At 40.8% G+C, this 22,130-nt stretch overlaps 1 protein-coding gene across 1 annotated transcript in view; it reads left to right on the forward strand.

The window, feature by feature from the left end:
• LOC146549243 (teashirt homolog 1-like) overlaps positions 1-22,130 on the forward strand; it is a 142,447-nt gene that overhangs the window by 87,984 nt on the left and 32,333 nt on the right. The window lies entirely within an intron of this gene.

Raw genomic sequence — 22,130 nt, forward strand, 5'->3', positions numbered from 1 at the left:
AAACTCAACTCGTCGTGTTTGGAGGAAGAAGAATACTGAGTTGCATCCCAAGAACACCATACCTACTGTGAAGCATGGGAGTGGAAACATCATGCTATGGGGCTGTTTTTCTGCCAAGGGGACAGGACGACTGATCCGTGTTAAGGACAGAATGAATGGGGCCATGTATCGTGAGATTTTGAGCCAAAACCTCCTTCCATCAGTGAGAACTTTGAAGATGAAACGAGGCTGGGTCTTCCAACATGACAATGATCCAAAACACACCGCCCGGGCAACAAAGGAGTGGCTCCGTAAGAAGCATTTGAAAGTCCTGGAGTGGCCTAGCCAGTCTCCAGACCTCAACCCCATAGAAAATCTGTGGCGGGAGTTGAAAGTCCGTGTTGCTCGGCGACAGCCCCAAAACATCACTGCTCTCGAGAAGATCTGCATGGAGGAATGGGCCAAAATACCAGCTACTGTGTGTGCAAACCTGGTAAAGACCTATAGTAAACGTTTGACCTCTGTTATTGCCAACAAAGGTTATGTTACAAAGTATTGAGTTGTATTTTTGTTATTGACCAAATACTTATTTTCCACCCTGATTTACAAATAAATTCTTTACAAATCCTACCATGTGGATTCATGGATTTTTTTTTTTTCACATTCTGTCTCTCACAGTTGAAGTGTACCTCTGGTGCAAATTACTGACCTCTGTCATCATTTTAGGTGGGGAAACTTGCACAATCGGTGGCTGACTAAATACTTTTTTGCCCCACTGTATATCTATAGGTATGTTGTCTCCTCCAGGCGGGTCAGTCTGCATGAAACTGTGCAGGAACGTCATCATCCGTCCAGCAATTATTAGCATCTTTTTAAAAAAGAATTTAAATCCTAGTTCTTTTGATTTTTTTTAAACGGTTTTTTACGGTTTCCATTTCCATTGTATCACACTTAATGTATGTCACCCATACATCACTTAACAGTCACTGCAGCAGAATTTTGTTCGACTCCTCACTAAATACAGAAAGAATAATTTGGAAAAATAAACAAAATTATAATATCACTGGAATTAAGCTGAAAATAACACATTTTTAGCGCAGGGATTGAGTCTCCTAAATTGGCAGATCTCACCATGTTGGACTCGAGTGGTCGAGGGAGTTGATGAGACATCTTAAATTTAAGAAATGAAGATTCACTGTATGTGGGTCCTCTGATAAATTTGAGAAATCCTGACTATATAAAAATCAAACTTTAATGACAACTATCCTGTTTATATGTAAAAGCAAGCTTTTTTGTGACAACACTTTAAGCCTGCCTCTTTGCAAAATCAAAAGTTGCTGTGTTTGTGCAACCTGACTGTATACAAGGCAGCCTGCAACAGTTCTCCTGTGGACTGATGGTTACTTAAAGATGGTTTTTTGGAGCTTGTGCAGGTGGTTTGTTCCCAGGACCAATGAAAGAGTGTATGAATTTGCTTTGATTTGCTACTATGACAGGTGTCCCGGGCATATAGAAGTGCCTGCAGAGGCTCATGGGTATAGCAGTATGTAGAACAGTTTGTCACAACAGCTGGCAATAAAAAGTATGAGAAATTTAAAAAAAGAAAAAAGAAATAAGGATGCAATAATTAAAAGCAATGACCTGGAGATGAACCTACAGTGCTGTTACATGATCAAGTGGACCAGGAGTTTAGAGAAAGTATTTTGGAACCAGTGGTTAAGAGTCAAAGAGTGAAAGGCCTGAAAAATACCTGCGTCTCATTTTAGCAATATGGTTCAATAAAGCAAACAACCGAAAACATCTGAACTTTACTTTTAAATAAATAATAAATTGCACTTTTGAATTATACTGATCAATTTAAAAACGGCAAGATTAAAAAAGTCGAACACAAGCAGTCACAAAACAGCTGGATCTAAAAGAATTTACTAATGATGTAGATAAGACAAGCATCAGTGTGGCATTCATTGATGAAGTTTAAAACGGGAAATATATGCGAGAGAGTGATTGAGGGAGCGAGCGTGAGCTTATCAAATTAACCAATCTGCCACACTGTGACTCAAATGAAAATCACAACAGGATGCCGGTGCTTAGAGCACCAAAGCCTCGGCTCTGTACGCTGTTCAGCGAAACTAAACTGGACGCTTTTGTGTGATTCAGTGTGGAAACCATGATGGTTACAAACTGTGAGAATGGTATTGTTTGAAATATGCAAGTAACAAGTATACTGGACCAAAGCGTTGACTTATTATTGTGATTTTTTTTTTTCAGGTTGAAGTTCTTAAATAAATTACTTTGCTCTCATAAAAGTCTTTGCTGGTCTAAAGCAATTTCTCATCTGCTGCGAACCTCAAATTGAACCGATATAAAACTGATTACTTAGGCTTTCCTAGTTCAGTGAAATTTAGCCAATAAAAGGTCGTATTTATGGCCTTTGTTGCACTGTGCGTTTGGCCACATCATCAAAGGCTTTTTCTGAGTGTATATATTATAGTAGCACCAAACTAATCTAGAACGATAGTCATATTCAGCATTTCATATGTTAACTGATATTTAGAGCTTGTTAAACACCTCGCATGGCTCTTAAAGCCTGACATTGTCATTCCTCAAGTGGAAATCTTAGCGAGGAATAAATGAGTAAAAGCAGGTGCTGCTAATAGGAAAAAGTGCACCACAAAGCAATTATCACGAGAAATGAAGCAAAATGATTTCAGCGGATGTCACGAAGGTGGAAATTTACCCCATCAGTAAACCAGATGATTGCATTAGTACAACCGCACAACCACAAAGTGACAAGCGCTCAGAGCCAACAATCACCTTCTGCACCGACTGAGGTGGATTCATCATGTGGTTGTACGGTTTACAACTGAGTACAAATAGTGTGTGCAGGTGCACATTTGTAAGGATGGTGAGTGTAACTTGATGTTTATGAATGCGTTAAAAATCTCTCATGGTGAAAACAAGCTCTTGATATGAAAAGAAATGAAAACTTTAGCACCATTTGTTTTTCACAGCGTCTTTAAATACTTTATCGTAAGCGTATTCATCTTATATCTGTTCGTTTGTCTTTTTCTGTGGTAATTTTCTGCATAGGAGTCAGCAAAACTGAACTTTGAACCTCGATACATGACGACCACGGTGATTCTCCCAGTTTTACAGTATCCCCCGTCTGTGGCAGCATCACCCTTTAAGCATAAGGGGAAAAAATGTTGAAATATATGGCTCAAGCTTTCCTGCAGAAATTAATTATGTAACCTATTGTAGCATACCTCCAAAGTTCACGGTGCATGAAAAACTTAATATGCATGGCCTTCACCTTTACAGGCTCATAAAACTGTAGAGTTGTGCTTAATTTTTTTTTTTTTACTTATTTTACAGTGTGACAGAAATAATTTATTAAGACCGGCATATGATAATAACACTCTGCTTGGGAGAGATGTTAAAAAGTTGGGTTTGATGTCCACTCGCACAGCCGCAGAAAGGTCAATAATATTTTTTAATACGCCTCTAATGATATTCATGTTCTTAGTCATCACCTTTAAATTAGATTTTGTGAGGAGCAATGGAATTAATTCCACCGTCTAAAAAAAATCTGAAGTTATGTGCGTCTGTGTAAAATACGTTGCCATTATCAAGATATAACTGAGTAGACATATATATGGATAGATAGATAAAGGCTTATGGGTTAAAAAATACTGCATGCACTTTTGCGTTAGAGAGAGTTTGATTTCGCTCAGCCCTGCAGTTTTTTTTTCTCAGTTAGAGTGAAATGTAGCAAAAACAGTATAACACAATCTGTAAAGGCAGAACTCTTTATTTATCAAGTGGCTCTCTGGCACATCAAGTATTGTATTTAATACTCTGTAGTACTTTACTGTCACTCTGGATGTGTATGCTGTTGCTGTTTGACCTACATCTCAGCTGTGATGTTTGTGTGAAAATGAAAAAAGGTAAAAACGCCACTTTTAAATGCTCCCTCACGCATGTATCACAGACTGGACTCATCAAGTCAGGGTTGTGCGTGTTCTCCGACCAGGGCAGGTCTGGCGGCCCTGCCTACTACTTGATTAGGCCACTCTGACAACCCAGCAGCCTGGTAAGGTCAAGCCCTACAGAGTGTCAGAGAGGTGGGATGATGATGTATCTCTCTGATGTCTCCGTTTTTACCCTCTTGACTTTGTTGTTTTTCTCTTTACTCTTTTTGCCCATCTGTTGGGGACGCGTCTCCCATCAGAGCTGGACATCTAGAATGTTAACCGTCTGCGTGCCTGCAACAGAGCATTGCTTTGTATCGTCTGCAAGTAACAAACCGAAAAGAGACTTGGTGGATTCAACGCCTGCTTCACCTACTACACCTGTTGGTTTGTCTGACACACAATAGTTCTTGTAGCATTTTTTTTTCATATGTTTCAGAGGCTAGTTGTACAAAAACAAAGTAGTCACTTAACCGTTGCTATGTGGTTAATGTCTTACTAGATGTCTCACGTGTTTCATGTGAAAATAGAGATATAATTTTTCACATATCTTAGACAGACTTTTCTTTGCATATTGTCAAAAAATGTTTTAGCAAAATGTTAAAATAACCTAATTGCATTTTTTTCTAACATGTAACATCCTTTGTATTAGTTTTATACCAGAGAAAACTTGGTCTACACATGGTAATGAAAGGCTGTTTGGGATGCTAGCCCAGTGGTTGGGCTTGCACAGGTATTTTGTCTCTTTTCATTCACGTTATTTATTCACTGAATTAGAAACAGGCTGCGTTTTTAGAATTTAAATGATAGAATTATATGAATATATACATGTAGGTCTATAATTTAATGGTCAAGGACACAGTTCAAATCTCACTCACCTCCACACAGCAGACCAAATACTGTGTCACGTAGGCGTTAGTGTTGGATTGCTGCTTACCCCCAAATGACAGATGTGTAATCCACAATCGGAAAGGGATTTTTTTGATTTTCACAGGGTAGAGAATTAAAATTTTGATTGCTATATTTAATTTTTTATTGAATAGACTGGATACTGAATAGACTGAATACAGCAGCGCAAAGATTTTCATCTTTTAATGCCAGGTTTGGAGCTAGGTATGTGGTTATAGTTTATCCATTATGCCAGACCTTCCCAAAGTGTGGGGCCCGCCTAGGGGGGGCACAGAGCCATTGCAGGGGGGGGTATGAAAAGGGGGAAGAAAAAGAAAAACAACGCTTGGACACTGCTAGCATAATGGACAGGTTTTTGACAGGGTGCCCACACAAACGCAAAGCAGGAGATGAAGCATCGCTGAATATGTTTCCAAACCAACTTCATTCTAAGCCAAAGACTAGAAAATATGGTGAAGCAAATTTTCCCTTTGGCTTAACCTGCACAAGTGCCAAGGTAGGTCTCCCCTGCAGATTTGGTTTTCCCTGTGTCGGGAGCAGCACTGGGCTGTTCAAATCACGGACAAACAGTGTCCCACATTCTTGATTTTTAGTTCACAAAAACTTCTCGTAAAGACTAACTACTCCTGACATGTTGGAGATGTTAGCTCTTTATACAGTAAAGTTACAGTGGGATACAAATAACATCAGGCTGATCCTGCCACGATTTGTTCCCTCGGTTCAAATCCCGGACAAACAGTATCCGACAGCTGTTTATGTTTTTGAACCCATTTTGCACAGAGAGGCATTTTTTAAGAAATGTATTGATAGCAATGTTAAATATTATTACACAGGAAAAGAACAACTACACGTAAAATAATTACACCGTGACTTCTCTGCCTTTCTAAATAGTATTTATTTATTTATTTATTGTCATTGTCAAGAACAATGAAATTGCGTTTGGGGCTTCCATACAACCCAAAAAAAAGAAGAAAATAATAAATACCCCTTAAAACCCAAGTGTACATATTTAACCCAGTGTGACTCCAATGCAATAAGACAATCCTTAGCAATAATGTTTGTAGAAATTCAGACAAAGACCTGAGAAACATGACAAAATACAACAATGCAACCCATTCAATATTATTGTACTGTGAGATATGATATCAGATATGATAGTTATCTATTTAAGAAAGAGGGGGGGGGGGGCAGGAGGGGGAAGAGAATAAAGATATGATGCACCAATGCAGACCAGTTCATTGCTATTAAGAAGTTGGATATGGTTATTGTCCGTGAGAGGGGGGCAGAGAGTTCAGGAGCCTCACAGCCTGTGGATACAGGCTGTTGGCCAGTCTGGATGTTCTGGCCTGTATAGACCTGTACCTTCTCCCTGAGGGCAGCAGATGGAAAAGGTGGCGCGCAGGGTGATGTTGGTCCCGCAGGATACTGTGCACCCTCCTCAGACAGCGAGTGGGGAAGATATTACTGATCTCTGGCAGACTTGTTCCAATAATTCTGCCAGCTTCTTTCACCACCCGCTGGAGTGCTTGCTGATCGGCCTTGGTGCAGCTGGGGAACCACACTAGAAATCCATACGTCAGAACGCTGCTGATGGCACAGTTGTAGAAGTTCAACATCAGAGATCTGGGAATGTGTGCGCTCCGCAGTCTCCTCAGGTAGTAGAGGCGCTGTTGGACCTTCCGTACAACTGAGGTGATATGGTTGCCCCAGGACAGGTCCTCGGTCACAGTTACCCCCAAGAATTTAAAACTGCTCACCCTCTCCACCGCCTCACTGCCAATGAAGAGAGGCAGATGGTTGTTATGACCCCTCTTCCGGAAATCTACAACGATCTCCTTGGTCTTTTTGGTGTTTAAGACCAAGTTATTGTCGTGGCACCATGACTCTAGTTGTTGCACCTCTGTCCTATAGTTTGTCTCATCATTGTTGGATATAAGTCCGAGCACTGTGGTGTCATCTGCAAACTTAACAATGAGATTGGACGCGCAGGAGGAAATACAGTCATGGGTGAAGAGAGTGTATAGCAGAGGGCTCAGAACACACCCCTGAGGGGCACCGGTGTTGACCACAAGGGTGGAAGAGGTGTTCTTACCCACTCTGACACTCTAAATAGTAACTGAGTGCGTGTAAAACTTGTTGATAGAGACAAAATACTGTCACTGTTAATCTGAATATCTGCCATTATGCAATTCATCTCATGTAAACAATAACGTGGCGCACAGCGTGACGTACCTTTGACGTTGTGTGCGTTTACGTGTGGACGAAACAGCTGCGTTTTCAAAAACACCCGTGTAGGTGCAGACGTAGCGTAAAAGAGTTAGTAGTTTATTTTCTTACTACCTGTAATTTATTACAGGTAGTAAGATTACTTCTATTTACTTATTTACTTAATTGTTTACTAAATGTTTGAGGTGTGAAATAAACTGCAGTGGAGCAAAATATGGGTGTGTGTGGTTGGAGGATGTGTTTGTGCGTGCGTGTGCGCACGGGGGGGGCGCGAACATTTTTCTTGTAAAACAAAGGGGGCCTAGCAATAGTTTGGGAACCACTGCATTATGCCATGCACAGGCTTAGTACTTTACATGCCCACAGGATGCTCACACCGTGTATTCATGAACTTACATGAACTGCATTTTATCCCCAAAACAAAGAGGTGTTCTTTTCTCCCGGGCGACTGCAAGCGGTTTGTAGGTGAGAACAGCTGCTGTGATCCAGATGTTTCGCCCTAAGCCATTCATCCTACACGCTGCTTCTTCTGTAGGAGCGTCTCTTCCTGTTAGAATGTAAGCGGGCGTTTCACCTGCTAATTTTGCTGATGGTGCTAGTTGAGCAAGTGGTCGGGGGATTGGCTATTGTCAGTGTGACCTCAGCAACAGTTTCCATCACGTCTGAAAGCAAATGGGTGTAAATCACTAAATAAGAATTCAAACTGCATCTTAACATATCCACACGCCTCAGATATTCAGTGAGTAAGGATACAAAAGGATGCCGCTGTGCCAGATTTCTCTCGTTTCCCCTCTTGGTTTTGGTTTGCGCCTTTGCGTCAGCGTCTCCATATGAACAGTGAGAGAGGCTAGAAGTTTGTGCTGTGTGTGTGTGTGTGTGTGTAGCAGCAGGTGTATATGTGGGGAGCCGTGCATGGGTGTGTGTGACTGTGCTCAGGTGGCAGATACCCTCGGTAAATCATTTCAAATCCATTTATTCAGAAGCCTGTGTGCAGACGACACCTGCACAACGCTGCCAAAGATGTGCCACAATGTCAGCCACTCCGTTTGCAGCTCTGACCCCACCGGCTGGCGTGTGCATGAATGTGCACATGTTTATGTGTATGCATGCTATGTGCTGTGTCTAGTAGTATTCAGTGTTTGTCTATTTATGTTAGGGTAGGTGACTCTGTCAAATGTGTCTTATTCTAAAAGAGAGAGAGAGAAAGGAAAAGCAGCAGGGGAAGACTTTCTGAGTGGCTGTGTTATTGCTGTGTTGCTTTCAATGACTGCCGCCTTATATCTAGCATCAATCCCGAGGATAAGTAGTTAATTTAATTACTTTAATGAACAAACTGATGCTAAAAAGGAGGAAGCTTTGGTTCCTAAATAGCAAATTAATTTTTAAAAACCGCTAGAGATCAAATTAATGTTATTTTTAGCTCGGATTTATACTTTTTTTTTTTGATATGACAGCTGTCTTAATCTGTGTTCAAAATGAGTTCGTTTGCGTGTGTCGTTTGCACGGTGACAGTCAGTTGTGACAGTTGTAAAGTGTTCTTGAAAAAGCGCCCGACGTGGACACTCAAGGCAGCCAGACGAAAGATTTGCGGGCTGTGATGTCTGTGTGTCAAATTACTTATCTCGCTAAGCATATGCTGGCACTTCAGAATCATATACTTCAAACCGGGATCCTTCAAAAGCATCAAAACGGACTGTCTTATTCAACACATCAGTCATGTAGCCAACAGCAAAATGAGCGAGATGTCATTTGCACTCAACAAAAAAAAAGAAAAAGAAAGCTTCCGGAGACATTTTAAAGACGCTCTCGATGACTGTTTCAATTTGGAAAGAGCGGTAATGATATCGTCTCAGCTGCCTTTTGTGCTTTTTTTTTTTCTGAAGATACAAGTCCACGACAAAGACTACTTAGATGTGCACTTCAGCTAAAGCTTTGCCAATTATTAATCTGAGTCCGGAAGACAATTAGTAAATCACTGCAGCACCCATTATCCAGCTGTTGCCCTAGATTTCAGGATTTTGTTGGGTTTTTTTGAAGAATGAGGCAATCTCAGGGTCAATTTAGCCTGCCGCTACTGACAAAACACGAAATAATGATCCACGCTTTCAAACTTTGCACGCGCTTTGTGCCAATAACAAAGTCGTCTTTTGTTTTGAAAGTCTGAAATAAAATTATACAAACAATAATGACCCTCCTGCTAGATTATAAAAAGAAAAACAACAAAAATGTCTTTGCCAAATGCTACTGTAGCGATCCCCCTCCTTACACCTCAGCTCTCACCGGTCCTTGAGCTCGGTGCAAATATCTCACTTGGTTTGTACTGTTCCAAGTGTTGCAGAGGGCTAAACTATTTCATACTGCGTTAATTGGCCAGTGTCATTCCTGACGTTTGAATAAACAGAGAAAAAGAGGGAAAGCTGAGACAAATGGTGGCTAATTAAAGTGGTGTGTGTGTGTGTGTGTGTGAGAGAGAGAGAGTATTACAGAGTGAGAAACCAGCTGACAAAAAAAAGGAGTGACGAAACACCCCGTCTGACAAAAGCAACTACTTTTTTTTGTGATGGAAACTTAAGATGAATAGAGTAAAAAAAAAGAAAACATTCTGCTTTCTTTGAAATCCTCTGCCTCTCTAATTGGGTTTTATTTAACGCTGACTGAGGGAGAAAGGAAAGTAATGATTTGCCACGTATTAAGAACAGGCGATTTTTAAGCCTTTGGCTGGAAGTATTTTTGAGAATTGTCATTAAAGAAAACAAAAAAACGTGTATAGTAGAGCCATCTCTCTTCTCCTGACCCTCACCGCTGCAAGCAATCTGATAAAACTCCCAGGAAAACTAATCTTAAAGAAGAGAGAAGAAAAATAAAGAGAAAGTAGGAAGTAGGTAGAGAAATGTTTGAACTCCCACCCAAGGGGGGACTCTTGTTTTCAGAGGTAGTGGGTTGGTCCGCCACATCATCCCCTGGGGGAATTCTCCTCCTCACCATTTCTCTGCTACTCTACAGTAGCCTCACCTTATGCTACAGTCCCTCTCCATCTCTCCTTGTCTGTGTGTGTGTGTCTGAAAGACTCACATGTGTGGGTGCGCACACATATACAAACCTTCAAACACTCGCCCAGCCCCCCCATCTCGCTTTTCTCACATTTGACCACTTGTCAGTTGATGTTTATGGGCCATTGTTTGCAGTGCTGATGATCATTGTCACCGGTTGATTCCATTACACGTAGCTCTCTGATGGATGGGGCCTACCCTGGCGTCCACTGATACGGGTGTCCTTGACCACCGGGGCAGACGCAATGAAGAAAGTAGGCATAGAAGAGGAGACTTGATCCTTTATTTAATTTTTTATTCACTAGGAAGTGTATCTCACGATCCGATTTTATGAGTGATTTCCAGGTGGGAGAAAACATTAAATGATTTCAAAAACTGTGGGCAAAACACAAAACGTGACAAAGTTCAACGCTTTAATGGCTGATTGGTAAACATACCAAAGAGGAAATGGTGGAAAACACACAGAAAATACAGAACAAATCACACATCAAAGCATTTTCTGATCTGATGACAGCCCTTTTCCTTTGGCAGTGCAGTAGCTGCACAGTTTGTACACAAAAACAACCTGGAATTCGGGGTTTGGGTTAAAACAAAACAAAAAGAGCATGTAGTGAAACGGGAAAAGCGCTGTTTTGGATTAGCATGACTACTTCAGTAAGCATTCACAGACATTGTTATTTTAATCAGAAACACAAATGCTAATGGTAGCAAGCAAAGCCTTTGATTGTATTTGCAGTTTTTACAGTTTTAGGAAAAGATGGTGAAACGGATTGCCGCACACCTTTTCTATAACATAAACCAGGTTTATGCTTTGCTCAGAAAAGGAATATATTATTATATAATATATTAATGTATATATTTAATAAAGTTTGGGCCCATGCCAACATCACAGGATCCTGCTATTTGTCTTGGGAGACCTGCATACTGCATGCATGAAGTGCCAGGGCCAGCACCTACGACGTCACACCACACGAGCACATGTGAAACCAGTATACAGTATGCTCCAGCACACAATGAGTCAAAGCACCAGCCAATCAAGATCTTAGAACAGTGGTCCCCAACCCCCGGGCCACGGACAGGTACTGATCTGTGATTCGTTTGGTACCGGGCCGCGAGAGTTGAGGCTCGGGTGTGAAATTTATGGTTTTTGGGATTTTTATCAGTTTTTATCTTTATTTATTTATTATTTTTATCATTAACTCAGTTTCCCTGGATCTTTTCCCGTTTTCTGAATAAATCTTTTTTTTTTTTTGGTACCGGTACTGGTTTTATTTTTTTGTATTTATCCGCAACACCTTAAATGCTTAAATGACATAAACCAGTCCGTGGCGCAAAACAGATTGGGGACCGCTGTCTTAGAAATCTCAAATTTGACCAAAAAAAGGTATTTGTAAATGAAAACAAAGCTTGTTATATATTAATTTCTCAAAATGTTTGTTTTAAGTGAAAAAAATACCACCATGGCATCTAGAGCAGGGCAATATGACCAAAAATATTTATCACGATATACATTTGAAAATTTGCGATAATGATATAACTGATGATATAATTGACACTAGACAAAATACTTTACAACTCCTCAACTTTATTAGTGCAAAAAAACCCATCAATGTATTTTCACTTAAACAAGCAGCTGTTTTTATGTGGATTAAAGTTATATAAAAATTTAACAGTGCAAATGCAAATTTCTCGCTGACAGTTTAACCAAAAGGCATTTCCAGTGGAAATCGGCCGACATATCCTCAGCATAACCATGTATAATATCCACAAAACTTAAAAAGAGGTTATACACACACAATACGGTAATATTATGTTGACGCACAGTACGTATCACTCCGCGAGACTCCTGCCTACGATAGCTGTAATGCTCCGACAATCCATCAAGCGGTGCGGGTTCGTAGCTTAGCAAAGTCGTACTGAAACATTTGACAGATTTTTGAGCGCCGTGTACCACATAAAATCGTTTCGAGGTCAGTAAACACAACCAGAATTCATACATAAACAACACGGGATTATAAGCAGGGCTGCACATAAGTGGTCCGCAGGTGCGCATTCGCTGTCAAAATAAAAGACGCGCACCAGATAAGAAGTTGCAATGCGCGTTTCCGTACATATAAAAGGCACTGTTGTTGTCCGCTAGAGTGGGATTTTCACAGCATATTCTGCACCACATCTCTGTGCGTTCATCATTTGTTTGAAGCCAGCTCACATGCTGCAACCACTTTTCCGAGAATACGCACTTCTTTCGCGGTTCGGACTCCTTCTGACATTTCTTTGGAGGTGGAGGAACACCAAAGTAATTGCTTAAAGGAGCTTGCTTCGACATCTTTAAGAGTTCTAAACAAATGTCTGTCCTCCTCCAGAAAATCTTATGTACGCAAACGCGCATTGTACCTTCTTATCTGGTGCGCGTCTTTTTTTTTTTGACAGCGACCACTTATGTGCACCCCTGATTATAAGGGGCATTGTTGATTTTCAGAAAAATCAAAAGATTGATTTTAAGTGTGCCGTATTTTCCAAAAAACACGGTAATAATGACGGCCTGCTAGCATGCTCTACCAAAAATATTGCTTTATTGTGTATCATACGGACGATAGCTAAACCAGCTCCACACCACTGAACTTGCAGCATTTTTACAAACCAATTCTGGTTCATCCAACGATCCGCTTTCGCCCTTCTCATTCTCTGTCACCGCCATGCTTTTTCCGCCATGTGCGTATGAAAACAAAGGCACTGCGCATGCGTGTTTTACCCATATTCTATTGCGATATTTCATTTTCTTACCATTGCCCAACATTATACCGGTATTACCGTGAATGGTATGATATGGCCCAGCCCTAATGGCATGTTTGGGGCTTTCTGCTTGAGTGGAAGACGCATGAACTGCATGGACATGAACAGCATTAAGGTTTTGCATGCAGAAAAATTGTATTCAATCATTTAATTGTATAAAAGACACATTGTATTTGTCATGGTCCTGGGTCATTTTGGCCCAGCGTTTTGTGTTTCCTTGAAGTTCATTTTTGTGCTTTGTGTTTATTCTGATTTTGTATTGGTTTAGGGTTGAACCTGTAGTTTGGTGTGTGTGTGTGTATTCAGCCCTACCTGTGTCTGTCCTTGGTGCTCTGTTCATGTCCCCGTGTTGTGTTGTAAATCAGTCTGTGTGTTCCTGCTTTACTTTGAAGGCTCATGTTCTGGATTTCCTATTCTATTTTGAAGGTCTGTGTCTGTTGTCATTGTGTTCAGCTTGTGTCCTCCGGTCCTCATGTGTATTAGGTTCAGCTGTTCTTCCCTCCTGTGTGTGATTACCTGATTACCTTGTGTGTGTGTATATTTAGTGGGTGTCGGTCTGTGTTCATTGTCGGCTCGTCTGCGTTCTATGGTGTTCCTGTCTCTGCGTCTCTCTGCCCCGCACCCCTTTTGTATGGTCTCAGGTTTGTCATTTAGTTCTCCCAGTTTAGGTTTCTTCAGTTGTTTTGTCATGCCTCACTGCCTGTTTCTGCCATTGTCACTTTGTAAATAAACATCACTCGTATCATCAGTCACTGCTGCATTTTGGGTCCTCCCTTTCCTCCACACCACATGGCTCACTCCGCCAGCCGTGACAGTATTTGTTTTCTTGGTGTGCATTTGTGGCATTTCCTTTCTTTTAGGGTTAAATGCACATTAAAGAGCTGGGTGTGCTTAATGGTACCCACCTGGTTGTGCCTACAGTAGCTGCAGTTTTAAACAAGCAGTATATTTACACATATATCAGTGACTAATGCACGGCCACTGTACGTCTCTGCAGAACAATATGGCTAGTCTGTGAATTGTCAGATTGCTAAGCTCAAGAAGCAAAATGTTGGCTCTTTCCTCAAGAATCCTTGCATCGCTTTAAACAAACTGCTTTCCTTGGCTTAATAAAGACTTAAACTGACATGAGTGATGGAAGAGACTGACATGCAATCGAGCTCTCTTAATTGAGTTTGATGCTCCCTGATTATGACTTTAATTCATATAATTAAAAAAAGTTCACATGGTAGTTGTAGTAATTTGTGTTGCTTTACTCTGGTCTTAATTACATTATCGAAGTGAGTGTAAACAAACTGTCTGTGGTCTGGCCTCTTGCGGTGCTCCAGTGTCACAAAATTATTAGAAAATTTCTCCGCCACCTCGCTGAATTAGCGCTCGCAACTCACCGAAACCGATGAGCCAGAAGCGACGCCATCGCTCAGGAGCCACACATCACCGGCTGACGACTGCAATCACTGATGGGAGAAGACGGGCTTGGATTTAACCAGGCTGCCGCCAGGATGTAGTGTCAGTGAGGGATTGGCCATGAAGGAGTGTTGATAGCTAAAACATTTACCGTGAATCCAGCTATAGTCATTTTTCACACGGGCGAGGCATCATTGATCAGGACGATATCTCGCGCAGGGGAAAGTGTAGTTAAAGGCACATGTTTAACAAGCTTCACCGGCATTTTCCAAAAACGGTCACAGAAAGACTTACCATTAATATTCTGAGCAAAGACAGAGCCCCTTTCCATTTCTCAGATCTGTCTTTTGTCAGAGCGCTTTTCTTATAAAACACCTTCCTCGTATCGGACGACGTTATCATGCGAGATTCTGCTCTTTGATGTAGAAATTAGCTCCGCTTTGAGTCCTAATGATTCTTATCTTTTACTATCATCCTGCCCGTGTCCCTTTAAGACAATGCCACTGTGCAATAAGAAGGAAAGCCCAAGCCTCCAATAACACTACCACTAATGGAATTGCAATATGCAAAGCTATGCTAATTTTATGCATACTGTCAACCTACATAGTGGCCGTTCTTCATCCGTTTCAAAAGATGCGACTGCAATTAGACGACAGCTGATTGAAATCATTTGCCTTTTTATGATTCCGTTACTTTTGAGAGCTGACAGTGTGTTGTACAATTCACTGACAGTATGTTTTCACCACACGCACAGATTAACTGCTAATATTGACCCTGACGCAAACCAACGGGTTGTACATTTCAAACGAGATGCTCGCTATCATGCCGGTTTGCGTGCGGTGTGTCATTTACCGTAGTCCCTGATTACCTGGTGATTTATGCTTTATATAAGGCTCGGGGAGCTTTCAAAGACACACGTGTACCATACCTTTACAGTGACTTAACATGTCTGAGACAGAGGAATTGAAATGATAGTTTAAGGGCTGCAGGGAAAAGAGAAGACTTATCAGTTAAGACTTGCTTTGTATGTAGGATATTTTTTCCCCTTCTCTCCTTGGAAGGCAGGGTGCAGTTGATGAATTCTTAAGCAGATCTTGCTGATAATTGTATTTCATAACTGTCATGCGGAGAGGGACTGTCCGCTGAGAAGCTATTTGTGTCACTGCATCTCTCTCTCGCTCTGTCTCTCCCCCTCTCTCTCTCTGCAGCCTCTTCAATAAAACTCAAATCACGACAGAGATTGTTAAGTCTACCTCCAAGATTATTAAATCCAAATGGAGAATTTATGGGTGACACTTCATAACAATTAATCTGAGATGCTTGATTAATAAAGTTTGCCCACCCCAGCCCCCCCTCTCATTCTCTTCTTCTTCTACTTCTTCTTTCTCGCCCTCCCCATTACTAAAGTTGTCCTGTTTGAGTGGGATGGAGGAGGAGGGGAAGAGACGTACGGGTGGCAGGATGGTTGTCACGGACGACATGAGTGTCATTCTTTTTGATTAATGGAGCATTGTGACCCCGCCCCTAACCCCCCACCACCACCAACACACACACACTCACACACGCCTCTTTCCCGAGCATGCCCACTCTCACCTCTGCTAGGGCCCCCCACACATCCACCTTCAATAACAGGTAAAAATAGATGTGGGCCAAGTTATGCTCTCCCATTTACTCCTTTACTAGACATGATTTGATGGTGAGGGGGGGCAGAGATAGGAAGGACAGAAAGAGACAAAAACTACACAAAGGGCAGGAAGATGGAAAGAAGGATAGAAGTGAAAAGGACAAAAAAATTTAAAAAGATGGACCTGTTTAAAAAAATCTGAGAGAAGGGGTGAAATGGTTAATAAATAAGGGTAAAAAGGAAAAAAGCAACAGAGGAGACAGAAAGACAGGATTTTTTGGAGAATGTCACCTACCTAACCTTGTCACCATGTTAAGTCAGCTGTGATTAATTAGTTGAATGAGACTGAGCAATTAGGTCAGGAGTTTGGGTGTGTATGAGTATGCGTGTGTGTGTGTGTGTTCATGCATAACTTTTATTTATTTATTTATATCAAGACCATTTTATTGCCAAACGACAGAATCTGGGAACAGAAACACTTTTTCTCCTTTATTTGCCTCCCTGACAGCCTGTTTCCACTGCTCACACGCTCCGCTTGAATCGCAGACACGTTTAAGTAGCGAAAGCCCATGTACAATTTCAGGCACTTTCAAAAACACAACGTAGATGTTTTTGCATTAATCATCTTTGAGATTTGTACGTCTCCACGTGCAGGTTTGCTGAGATTTCAGGTTTTGCTGTAGATTTATTTACAGCTGGTGCTTTGTTTGCGATACATAAAACCGAGGCAAACATCTCGATGCGCGAAGGTTCTGTGACGTATTACGGCTAAACTGTGGCCCTAGATTCGTTTAAACGAATGTGAGGATAAGAAAACCCTGGGACAAATCCTTGAACCAGTAAAGGCTTACAAAAGATCATATTTAACAATGATGGCTATATATTTTCCTTTTTGCAATTAAAGAGTCCCTCTGTGTAATTTAATGCTTCTTTTCAAGTGTCGGCTCCCCTGAGACTTGGCCTGTAGCTATGCCATCGCTCTTGGTGATTATCATTAATGAATGTCGGCGAGGACCATCCCTCAATGTGACTAGGGAGGAAACACAAGCCCTAATTAAAGGTTCCTATTCATAAATATATGCCTCAAACTACACAGATCGACCGGCGCTATGCACACAAGTCATGTTAATGTCAGAAAAGCACCTTTTTAAGAGCATTTTCTCCCTTAATGTACGACACACCAGCTGCGGTGACAGATTTTAGCAGCCGAAAGCCCCGCAGCGAGGGATGTGTGCAATATGAGATTTGCAGATTTAAATTCAAGAGTAAAAGGAAAAGATTAGGACGCCCTAATTTGACACACGAGAGGACCTGATGACAAAAATGCTCGATTTCTATCTATCTATCGTCTTACTGCCCGAGTTAGCATTAAGATGTAGTTCTTGCAGACTGCTTTACGTTTTACCGCACGCGGTTGAAAGGAGCTCATTGTGCTTAGAAGTCAAAATATAAAAAAATTCACAAAACGAAATGTTATACAGGTTTACATGACGTCACTGGAGATGAAAGTAATCCCGACTGCTTGTGTACTCTCGCTGAAAATCATTTTAAATTGCTCTAAATGTGGACTGACGACTGCTCTCGTAAATCCAATTGGTTGCGTTGTCACACCAGTTTCCCAGACAAAGCTACTGGTAATTGTTATGTGAAGAAGATAATGTTAACACTGAGGATAATATTCCACATTCTGTCTGAATGTTCTTTTTTCTCCCCCCTCCCTCACTGACATTCGAAAACTCTTGTCGGAAAAAGAGCTGGGAGAGACAAACATTTGGCTGCTTCTCTTTCCTCCTTAATGGCTGAAAAATGCTAATTGGCGCGCACGTGTCAAGGAAAACAAAAGGCAAGGGAGGAGGAGAGGGAAGGAATGTGCATGTCAGAGAGGCTGGTATTTTGAAATGTGAAATATGTCACTTTATTCAGCCAAGTTGGGACGGATTTTTAGCAAGGTTGTTTGAGGAAGTGGGAAATCTCGTCGTTTACACCGTTTGCCTGAGTAACGTTTGACCCGTGGTGGTGTGTAGCGTTTAAATAGGGTTTTTTTTTTTCTTTTTTTGGGGGGGGGGCATCCTGATGCTCTGCATTTACTTTGCTCATACTTTGTTTCCGCCACAGCTAATGTAAACACCCTGAAGCGGCTCAGTTCAGGTTCTGCGTGCTGTAAAATAACACCTCGAATCCCTCCGAGACTCCAATCCTTTAATAAACTTGCATCTGTCACCGCTGCACCGCACTTCATCACGTTCTTCGTCCAAACTGACAGAATCAAAAAAAAAAAAGCCCAGGTGGGGATTACAAACCTTTAATTGCATTGTCAAAACTACAGCAACACATTTTTTTAAACTCTTCACTTTAAACAAGTCATGGAAAAAGTAAATCTCTATATCAAAAATATTAAAAAAAAACCCTCTCCTTCACTCCATACTCACACTTGGCATTTTAATTATGCAGTCTTATCTGATAGATGTGGAGATATATCTCGTGTCAAAGTTAGAGCCTGTTCTTTATTAATTTTTTATTATATATTCTTATATTCGGGCTGTCAATGATTGTCGGGAATCTGATAGGACCCTTCATTGATTGAAGATTATTCAAGATTATGAGGAGAGGTATTATCATAAGCCGTGAGCTTTCAACATTCGAAATCTTAACTTATTTGAACGATTCTAAAAGCAAAGATTACACCCTATTTCAGTCCACTATAAATGCGTTTATGAGTCCAGCAGTGTGCCCTGCAGACAGTAACAACACCCCCAACAGCAAATCTGCAGTGCACTTATCATACTTGTATGCCAGCAGAGCCCAAACCTTTTGACATCAGAGGTCTTTGGCTGCAAAAAGCTTGAACGGTTAGCCACAGGCCAAAAATATGCAACGCCGCATTAATTATTTATAAATATTAAGAGGAAGGCATTAAATTCATGCTTTTTTCCAGCAGGATTTTTTTTTTCCAATAATCTTTGCCATTAGCATGATTACATAAAATAGATCCTTAAACTGAAATGATAAGCATAGATTTTTCAGAATAAAAGCACAAATGAATGCCTAAGGGTAACAGATATGTTTCTAAAATGTGAATAAAGCAATCCTGCAGATTATGTTAGTCTCAAAACCTTTTTAGTATTAATAATTTATCCGCTGATATACATTTATAGTTCTGGTGTGTTAACTATCATTTAGCTTATTATTAAACTAACGGTTGGTGTGGTCCATTGTGTAATTCATCAAATGGGAAAAAATTACAACAATTCCTTCTTGAAGTACTAAAGACATTTACAAAAAAATTTTTTATCTCTCAGATATATAAAAGTTATACTTTTTGTATAAAGTTTTTTTTTTTGTATAAAGTTTCCCATTTAAAACAAAAATCAAACAAACTGTAAACTAAAGTGGCAGAATTAACAGAACGTCACAGTTTGCGTAGCCTCAATACAAACTGACACTGCCCACCCTCCCCAAAGTAAAAGTAAACAAACCGTGTGTGGCCTAAACACATATTTTTATTTATTTATTTTATTTCGATTTTTTTCCCCCAACAATGCTCTCTAAGATGCTGACTACGATGACAAAGATGATAACAAATGGAGCACAAGAGTTGAAATAGTACTGAAGGAAAAGATAAAAGAGGAAGAAACTAAGAGGATAAGTGGAAGACAATGGATGGATGAATGGATGTTTACTGTGTTGTGTGTTTGAGTGCCAAGTACGAGGGTACTGTGCACAAATTTGATCAAAATGTGAAAGAACAAACCTCAAGGCATAAGTGGATTTATTCACTTTTTTAACAACTTTAGATTCTACAAAAATGTATTAGACGGCGTACAAAACTAGGTCTAAATAGTAACAGAGCCCTGCTGTTGAGCTCTCTTATCAATAGTATAAACTGAATTTAAAAATGACCATTACACTGCCTGGAAACAGTAAACAAATACACATATAATTTCCTACTTTTTCCTCAGTGTTCTTTATGTATACGCCAGTCCGGCATATAATTCACAGATTACTTTTGACTGCAGCTAGAGCAACAACACAGTCGTTATTAAAAGTAACAGCATTCGCTCGGCAAAATAATTGCGTTTGGCATTATTTGGTCATCTGAGACTATCAGTGTTTTCAAAGTGCCTCACCTGATTTGACAACCCGCAGGACTTGTTTGCATTGTGATCCGCTAGACTGTATAAACACCTTTGCTTTGCATCATCATGTCAGACCTAGAAAGAGGAAAAGGAAGGAGACAAAAGGAAGCAAAAACTATAACGTATGTAGATATACACAGAGGCTGCATGGATGTTCTCACAGCTCTGAGAGGCTATCTCCATGCAGAAAACGCGTGACATGTCATCGTGCTGTCAGTGAGCTGTAGTTAAGTGGAGGAAGGTGCTTTGTGTGTACAAGTTGGGGGTGGGAGGCGGGAAACAACTGTTTCTGTGTTTGGCAATTCTCGTTCGCACACATGGACACGAGTGGCTGAATCACAGTTAGAGGATCTACTATAGCGAGCAGTTTGGATCACAATCTCCAAATCGCAAGACACCGACTTTCACTTGTACACCTAACACCCTATATGTTAGGTGAGAGGTTACACGGAGAGGGGCATTTATTAAAACGCGCGTGTGTGTGTTTCAACAGGCTGTTGAAATTCAGCTCCAAGGTCACTAACGTATACGCGTCCTCAAACAAGATGAGGGAATAAGAGAAAAAGATGGGAAAAGAAACAATACTGCAGCGTCTCAGTGCATGTGCAGGGATGTTTTAAGTGCTGAGATGGCTCTCTGCCCTTTTCCCTGAACCACACGTCCCCACCCCGGCCTCAGATCAGCTCTTGCACGGCCGTCTCCTCTCTAAGCCTTTTGCTGCCCCTCCGCAAAATTCTTACAGATGCAAAAGATCAAAAGTTAATGTCAATTAATCTATTAAAAATTTTTTTTAAACAACTATTACATTCTTTCTATTTCATATTTCATCATTATTGACTCAATTCAGATTAGATTTCCGTGACCTCTTTGTAGCATTTTAAAGTTCAGCATATATCTGAAAATGTAAAACTGATCAAACTTTTGTTTTTCATTATACTAGTATTGATGCTTATTACTGTTTTTTAGCAGTGGATTAGTTTGTGGCGGTGGCTATGCAGCCAAACTGGTTCTATATTACTGCATTAATAGCTTCATCACAAAACACAGCAATGCAGCATAAACATATATAAGAATAAGCAAAGGTAAGATGTTTACTAGTTAGTTAATGGCAACAATCAGAATTATTATAATGAGGATAACATATACTACAAAACAATAGATATTAAATCATTACATTTGTTTTCCAGTAAATGTGTGTTCACGTTCAAAAATGTAGGAAATGAAACCTACTAATCAGTCTAAATAAACAGAAATGTGTGTGTGTGTGTGTGTGTATTTATATTCCACAGCTGTGTTAGCTTTATATGAAAAGCACCATAAGATGGAGAAAAGCAGCTCTCCTGTCTGTCCGCAGACTCTGAGATGGAAATATTAGTGACGTAAGTCTGTTCCATCAATCAGCAGCCAGGCAGGGACAGACAGATGTTGGGGCGGTACTTGGTATTTCTTTTACCATATAATAAGCCACCTCAGACGTGTTCCCTGCGCAGATTAGGAGTTCTGCAGACAGATAGGAGGCTTGCTCCAAAATAAACTCGTCAGTCGAGAAGCAGAAAACTTCTCTGCTGTTCGTGATCCATACTTACTACCCGGTCACTGTGAAAACGCCAGATTACCTGAAGGATAAATTAGGAAACTCACCCGGAATTAGTCAAAGCGGGAGTGGAACGGCTGGGAGATTTGTTTTGGGGTTTTTTTTAAATCCAGTTTCTTCCTTGATCCGGTCCAAACCCTCTGCTTTACAGCCTGAACTGAAGCCGGTGTAGCTGGATGAATAATAAGTCCGACGCCTGGCTGCAGACGGAGCGCACACAGTCTGTGCCAGATTTCATGGCATCCAAGTTATGCTGTGATTATCACCGCACCCTCTATCAGGCTCAGTGTAAAGCAAATTTCAGACTTTTCCTCCTCTCCTTCACCGTGCTCCTCGGCGCTTGCCGCATCAGTCGGCTATACCATGATGCCTCATTAGAAATAACACTAGCCGAGATTGTGTGCTCTTTATAAACACTTTATGGTGGATAATAGTTAGGAT

This window comes from Mchenga conophoros, linkage group LG22, assembly GCF_057382185.1.
Source record: "Mchenga conophoros isolate Kocher_MC1m ecotype Shallow Benthic linkage group LG22, M_conophoros_male_GT1.1, whole genome shotgun sequence".
Classification (NCBI taxonomy): Eukaryota; Metazoa; Chordata; class Actinopteri; order Cichliformes; family Cichlidae; genus Mchenga; species Mchenga conophoros.